Raw genomic sequence first — 8,445 nt, forward strand, 5'->3', positions numbered from 1 at the left:
CCGAGGAAAGGTTGCCCTCGCCGGCTTTGACGAGCGCTGAGCGCCGCTGATCCGCTGGAGCTCACAACTCTGAAAACGCCAGATAAAATGTTCAAATAGGCACTCGTTATATAAATAAACCCCAGATTTGAGCTTTAAACAACTACATTATCGACTGAAAAAGTCTTAAAACTACGTTTTGTCACACATTAACAGTAGATTTTAACAAAAAAAAGACGTGTAAACACAGCCCATGTCAGCCATTTCTCAACGAGACGAGCTGCTGGCGGAAGCCCCGCCCATGACGCGATTTCGCGTCTGTTGTGCAGTGAATGTCTCGCGCGATTCGCGCGAATTTCACGCGCGATTGAAGCGAGCAAACTCAAAATGTTCAAGCGTCCACCTTCGCGCGATTAGCGTCCGGTGTGAAGTTGTCTGAGGTCAACTTATGACGTTTGCGTGGTTTTTACATTCAGAAACATCATAATGAATCTGTAATAGGCTATTTTATGCCTTGGTTTTGAGGCTCTCTGAAATACGGTCGGTTTTTATGTATAAATATATGATATTTCCTGTTGCTGATTACGTTCCCCTGTAGTGTGTGCAGTTCTCAGTGTAATATAACGGGTCTAATGGCCTGTATCCACTTTTTTGTCCTTAAACGCTCGTTTTTTGGGTCAACAGCTTATAAAAACTTCTGTGTTTTTGGTTGTGGGTTTTGTTTAGCTTGTTTGCTGTACACTTTGTCACATATCCGCTTTTAGACATTGTTCTGTTTTTTGTTATAAGTCCGAAATGACAAGAATGCCGCTTCACGCAATGCAAAGTCAATGGAGAGCGTTCGATTGTTCCCCCCCCCCCCCCGGTGGGCGTGGCCTTCAGATTATGACGCGTGTCGCTCTGTCTCTATGGTTGACATTTTCTGAGATCTCTCGTTTTCTGGGCCTGGTGTCAATAAAAGCTTTTCTTTGACTAACAAGGATGTTTTCAGCTCTGAAACTCACAGGATATTCTTATATCACGATGAACTTTCATATATCAAAGGCTCAAAGGAAAGTTGATTTCTCAGTTCATCACCCCTTTAAACCCTACGGATAAAGAATGGGATGGCATTAAATGAAAAATATACACATTTTAAAGTAATATTTTATATATATTTACATCTTGTAATATTTTGCATGTATATTTCAATGAATAAATGTCTTATGTAATGCTCATCTCTCTCTCTCTGATTATAGACTCTCCTCGATTATCATCTGAAGATCGGACATCCGCTCATTATTTACCACATCAGCAACACTCCAGTGAAATGATGCACTATAGATGAATTATCAGCACAAGTCTTTCGTCTTATATAAGGCACTTTGGACATAAACACAGGGCATACGTGCGTCTGAACAGCATGAAGCGCTGGATGTGTTGGAGTTGCCGGCGTGCTCACAGCTGTGTGTAACAGCCCCACCAGCGCCGCTCTTTTATCTCCTTCTGTAATGTGCACAGGTGCTGCTTAATTCAATTGGAAAACGTTGCCATGGTTTTACATTAATATGTTTCTATGTTGCCGGCGCATCGGTTGTCATGGAGATGATGGGACTTATTTAAGCTTTGGTTGGAAGGGAAAAAAACAGGACAGAAAAGCATAGAGAGAGAGGTCTGTGTGTGTTTTCATCTCATTAGATTTAGATTTGTTTTTTAACCCACAGTCCAAAAAAAACGTATCCGTGCCACGCAAGTCTTATTGTGTTTCATTAGAGAAAGTGAAACAAGCATTCAGTCTAATTAAATGACTTGCAGAGAGCAGCGTATCCTTTCATAACCCGTGATTGCTCTCCTGAGCTCAGTGCAAAACCACACCAGAAGCTCTTTCTGCAGCGTTTATTGTGTTTTGTGGAGGGTTTCGGGCAGGTTTCTATTTGCACGCTTCATCTGAGCTCGCACTTTAATTGTCTCGCAGTGAAATAAGCAATAGGGAAGCAGCCCGGCTAGATGAACTCGGTGACTTCAGGTGCGTCTGCTAAAGGCAACACGACATCCACAACCAGTTCATACAGAGGTGCGTTTAGGAGGCTGGGACTGGGATTTTATACATCTGGATTGTGAAAAAGTGGGCATTGCATGACTGTAGGAGCCAGATTGAGCAGATCAGTGTGTTCACTGTTCAATAGTCCGTAGGGCTGCGTCCGAAATCACTTATTTTAAGCATTTTTATAAATAGCCTAGTAAAATTCCATCAAATTGAACTGAATACTCCTTTCATAGTTTAATTGAATAATGATCCATTAACCCCTAAACCTAAAACCCTACACTCTAAAAAATGCTGGGATAAAAATAACCCGAGTTGGGTTGAAAATGGACTAACCCAGCAATTGGGTTGTTTTAACCCAGTGTTAAAACAACCCAATCGCTGGGTTAAAACAACCTGATTGTTGGGTTAGTCAATTTTCAACCCAACTTGGGTTATTTTTAACCCAGCATTTTTTAGAGTGTAAAGTTATGAGTGTTGAGCATCATAGAAGTCAATACCCAGATAGCAAAAAATATCGGCACGGCTTCTTTTTGCCGCCGGCCCTAAGCTGTCGGCTATAGGTGCGTCCCGCTGGCGGTGATGAAACGTTTGCCGCCGAATACGTCACTCCCATTTCTTGCGAGATGCCGCGGCCGACTAGCCGGCGGGCCGCCGGCTTCATTTTCTCTGGCGGTTGCCTCCGCCTAATGGCGGCAAGCCGCTTTGAAATACAAGGATTTCTACTCTCAAATTCGACCAGCCACGTTGGCTATGTTTGGCTTGTTGGGAAATAGAGTGGAACTGACAGCATTTTAACTAGTTCCCACATTTGAAGCGATTATAAAATCATAATAGCCTATATGTGAATTATATCAAATATTAGTTTTTTTTGCTCCAAAGCCATTAGGGTTTATAACAGATTCTTGACTCTTGATTCCATGATAAGGTTAGGTTTAGGAAATTACATTTAAATTTTCACTTGATTATTTGCATGTTGAGTGTGTTTAAACAGTGTTGGTCAATTTGACCCATAATGGATGTAATTCTTTTTTTTTTTAGCATAATAGTAGGGTTAAGAAAGTTTGAAAGTTCATTTTAGGATAACACTTATTTTTGTATTGCCCTTTTTCTATTTCTTTTTGGACTGACTTTAAAATAGAGATGACAAAAAAGTAGAACTTAGAACTTCATGACATTTTACTTTGTTTTCAAAACCCATATTTTTCTGAAAAACAAAAATATATTATTAATTATTTAGGAAAAATTCTACATTCATAAGACAAGAATAACTCAAAAGAAGCCCTCTAATATTACCTTTTATAAAGCTGATTTTTACAATATACTTTGAAACCGTTTCAAACATGAGGTCGCAAAACAAAAAGCTTACAAAAACAGAAACCTGAAAGCTTTTCAATTTCATGTGACTGCCTTAATATTATAAAGTATTTTCTATCTCAGAATTCTTATTTTTATTATTTATTTTATTTACAGTGTTACATTTGTTGTTATTCTTTGTTCTCATTGTACTTTTTGTATTGTACTTGTCTATAAATGTACTAATTTAAATAAAAATAAAATAAAACCAAACAGAGAAGTACCTCCACCGGCCGAGAGGGGCAGTATACCTAAAAAAGACGGAAGACACACCGGAAAAACATATGAAACAGATTTACCAACAGCGGCCGGGAACTCATCATCACACGGTTTTAGTATTTGAAGAGAGGAGATCAGAAAATATCCTCGACTACGAGCGTTTAAGTAAGTACATGTTTCCTTTTTGTGTAACACAATATTATGTTCATTTTTGATGTATATACCGGTAGGTTGTTTTAATTAGTTTGTGCCGACACGCACGCTGCTAGTCTAGTGCACAATGCACAGTGTTAGCTAACACGTGCTGTTTCGCCTTTTTTACACACTGAGTTCAAGCATGTTCTACATGTTAAAATGTATCTAGCTACTGTAGGTAAGTTAGCCAAAGCTTTACATCTAGAAAGACTTAAGTTTAACTTTTGGTGTTTTCTAACAAAACAGAATGATGTATATAGGTTATTTAAATGATTGTGTTAGTCCGAACAAGCATGCTGCTAGGTCAGTTCTAGCAAGTGTTAGCTAACATGTGCTGTGTTGCTACTGTTCTTCTAGCATTTAAGGTGATTTATGAATTATTTCTCTGAACTGCTGTACTTTTTATGTTTGAGGACAATGCAGTTTACTTGAATCACTACACTGAATGAATACATTTTACTGTTCCACATTTGGCTGATCAGTTTTTTCCCCCACAGCATAGCTACTGTATATTCTGTATATAACGTTAACAATGCGGTTTTGTTCACATTTTCTTGCAGATACCTTGACCAGAGCACAATCGGTTATCTTCATCCAAGAGACCTACTGTTGGACAATCGTTTCGGCTTTCAAGGTAAATAAATTGTTAGGCACAATGTCTAGTTACTGGGCTATAAGGAGAAGAATATTGAAAGGAGTTGAGATGGACAAACAGGAAATTGCAGCTGTTGGAAACTTTAACAGTATGGAAAATTGTGCCTTTAGTTGTTGTGTTTTATTTATTTATATATATGTATGTGTATATATATGTGTGTATATATATATATATATATATATATATATATATATATATATATATATATATATATATATTTAGTTGTTGTGTTTTATTTATTTATATATATGTATGTGTATATATATGTGTGTATATATATATATATATATATATATATATATATATATATATATATATATATATATATATATATATATATAAAAAATATTTTTTTTTTTTATGTAGATTTCCAGAATGAGAACCAAGCCCTGAGGGAGGACAACCAAGCCCTGAGGGAAAGCAATGCACGAGCAGGTGAGAACATGCACTCTTTCTTAAATTTTACTTTTTTGACTGTGATGTAGGTCCAAAATTACCAAATGCCTTTCATTTTGTAGCTTCGGATGGCAGCGGCTCACTTCAAGAGCAGGTGAAACAATGTTGATGACGTTTGCTCGTACTGGGCAATCAGGTACAACTTGCAAACAACACCTGTGGTTGTTGGTTTAATTCCCACTGGGGCCACCTGTACATGTAGTGGACCTAGATGTAAATGTCATAGTTTAGTAGTTGAGGGACCAGGACTGACTGCTTTATTCTTTTATTCTGTGAACCCCTGTAGGTGCAGATCAGACCCTAATGCTGCGACGTCTTGGAGAGTTTGGCGATGTTGTGCGTAGCATGGACAACAAAATGGACACTATGCGGCAACATTTCAGTGCCAATGTGTCTTTTGGAGAGTTATCCCTGCCAGGGGGTCTGTTACTCCCCCTAGACAACCCATTTGGCGTTGCTTGACAACAGTTTGAGGCAGGATATAGAGCTCCAGGAACGATTTGTAAGTGTGCTGATTTTGTTTATAATGCTGTAGGGTAATCTAAAAAGTAAAATTTAAGATTGTACACTGCATATTCTACAGTGTGAATCCACAGCCTGTCACATTTTTATATTTATGTATGAGAAGCTTCAGAGATATGTAATTTGTAACACTTTTTTGTATTTTCAGCTTCGGTTTTTGGCAATCAAATGTGGGAGGGACCTAAAGACAACCGTGTGGCGAATACTTCAGAGTATCTCCTCTAATAACCTTTCCATTAATACAACCTGGACGGGTGTAGGGGATAAAGCATGTTTTAGAGACATGTTCCTGAAGACCATTGTTCAAAGTAATATATATAGAGAAATATATAAATTTGTTATATATTTAAGTAGATGTGTGTGGCCTTATGCCATTCAAATGGAATGACAGATCTGTATTTTCTACAGGAGCCATCCGGAAGAACCCGGCAACCCAGGATGCCACTGATGAGGCGGTCCAGGTTAACGTTATGCGTTACCTGAAAGGAACATCTGATCGTGAAGGTGGAAAAAGACGCCGCACAGCTGAGAGGGACCCACAGCCGACCTCTTACACCTAAGCTGGAACCCTTTCTTTATCCTGCAGTCAGTAACATCAAGACCCCTAAAGAAGCCAGAAGTTTCAGGCTACACTCACCCAATCCACACCGTTCACTGTGGAAATTACTTTTTTTTTTTAATTCCCTGTGACCCTGCCTTGAAGGCAGCTCCTTTGATAGATATGGGATGGCGAGGTTGTTTGTCCTTTATATAGGCGCACAAGAAATCACTGAAGATAAGCCAATTTGCGCTGCCTCATTCTGGAGGTCGGGAAAAACCAGAGAACCCATAGTCAGGCTTGTTATAATGGTCTGTTCTACTACTGTTCTATTCTTCTCCAGAGCTTTACTCTAAATTATTACCATTTATCCTATTGTTAGAAATGGCTTGTTAAATGTGATGTTATACCTCGATTTAGGTGCGTTTACATGGAGCACTGTAATCGGTTTAAAAGTCCAATCCGAAAAAAAATACTCCATATAAACACCTCAATCGGAATAAAAATGGCCAAACCGAATGAAATTGTAATGGGTTTGAGAGGGGTGGGATGAACCGATCAAACGAAAAATTCCACCATGTAAACGACCTGATCCGATTACTTTGAGTGCACGTCTTTCTGTGACGTGACATATAGCGCGCCTCCACAACTGAAGAGCACGCGCCGCGCTCACACCAGTCTAATGTTGACAAGAAAGGAAAGTTCATTTTTCTGAGGTATAAAACTTTTTATTTCGTAACATGTTATGAACATGATGTTGGAATAATGACACAGACATAGCCTGGCTACACCATCTCATCTTGACAGCGTTTGTCCGAGGCTTCAACTGCGCCTGACAGAATACATTTTTTTTCTGAGGTGATTCTTACACTTTACGACAAATAATAAATAGCTTTTATAAAACTCTACAAGTCCTGGTGGCCGTTGAGAGCTGCCATTTCAACGGGGAACATTCAAGCTGCTCTCTGTTTCTCGTTAGTTAAGTTGGCTATAAAAAAAAATTTGAATCAACAACTGCTTCAAATTGGTTAAGTAACATTACCCACAGTCTACTTTAATTACTTTTGTTAATATTTATACCTTTGTGATTATGGTATCTTTCCTTAATCATCTGAAATATATATGTTTAGTACTACTAGTAATGATGCTGAGCACGTCTTTAATGCTTCATTCATGTTTCACCGTATATCCTATGTTTTTATTAATAATTTGAGTGCATTTTATTGTTAATTTTGTGTTTTTCAAAATAAATGAATTGAATTAATTTTTGATTCCGCATTCATCATTCACAGCTGTTGAAATAGCCATTGTATAGGACATAAATTAGGTTAAACTACTGTATGTCCGCCCACAGAAAAATAAATAAATATAAAAATTACCAACACAGAACTAATGATCCACGATACGTAACGAATCTGAGGCGGCAGACAAACTGTGTGCGCATGTCACAAAATGATTCCTACTGAAAGTCAGCACATGTAAACACCAGATGGGTTTAGATAACCTCTCATGTAAACAGTCCACCGAATCTTTCAATCAGAATGATTTTAATCGGAATGACAAAAAAGTGCGCATGTAAACGTGGCTACTGTTACCATCCATTAATTTTGATTGTAGGAGAAAACTAGTTCATTTTAAACCTTTTTGCACTGTATTCTACTTGCGGGTTAAAATTCAAGAGGCCTTGCTTAATTATTCATGAGTTTGCGTGTCGTTATCCTATGAGAAGAGGCCTCGCTTGATTATTCATGAGTTTGCGTGTCGTTATCCTATGAGAAGAGGCCTCGCTTGATTATTCATGAGTCTGTGTGTCGTTATCCTATGAGAAGAGGCTTCGCTTGATTATTCATGAGTCTGCGTGTCGTTATCCTATGAGAAGAGGCCTCGCTTGATTATTCATGAGTCTGCGTGTCGTTATCCTATGAGAAGAGGCCCGCTTGATTATTCATGAGTCTGCGTGTCGTTATCCTATGAGATGAGGCTTCGCTTGATTATTCATGAGTCTGCGTGTCGTTATCCTATGAGAAGAGGCCTCGCTTGATTATTCATGAGTCTGCGTGTCGTTATCCTATGAGAAGAGGCTTCGCTTGATTATTCATGAGACTGCGTGTCGTTATCCTATGAGATGAGGCTTCGCTTGATTATTCATGAGTCTGTGTGTCGTTATCCTATGAGAAGAGGCCTGCTTGATTATTCATGAGTCTGCGTGTCGTTATCCTATGAGATGAGGCTTCGCTTGATTATTCATGAGTCTGTGTGTCGTTATCCTATGAGAAGAGGCCTCGCTTGATTATTCATGAGTCTGCGTGTCGTTATCCTATGAGAAGAGGCCCGCTTGATTATTCATGAGACTGCGTGTCGTTATCCTATGAGATGAGGCTTCGCTTGATTATTCATGAGTCTGCGTGTCGTTATCCTATGAGAAGAGGCCTCGCTTGATTATTCATGCGACTGCGTGTCGTTATCCTATGAGATGAGGCTTCGCTTGATTATTCATGAGTC

The 8,445-nt window shown here is 38.8% G+C and overlaps 1 long non-coding RNA gene across 1 annotated transcript; it reads left to right on the top strand.

Moving 5' to 3' along the window:
- Positions 1-3,516: 3,516 nt before the first annotated feature.
- LOC307140421 lies at positions 3,517-7,204 on the top strand. Its single transcript, XR_013818246.1, has 6 exons — positions 3,517-4,406; positions 4,794-4,862; positions 4,946-5,019; positions 5,170-5,385; positions 5,554-5,713; positions 5,814-7,204. It is a non-coding gene; the product is annotated as an uncharacterized lncRNA (long non-coding RNA).
- The last annotated feature ends 1,241 nt before the right edge of the window (positions 7,205-8,445 follow it).

The sequence above is a fragment of the Gobio gobio genome (assembly GCF_949357685.1).
Source record: "Gobio gobio genome assembly, chromosome: 17".
Classification (NCBI taxonomy): domain Eukaryota; kingdom Metazoa; phylum Chordata; class Actinopteri; order Cypriniformes; family Gobionidae; genus Gobio; species Gobio gobio.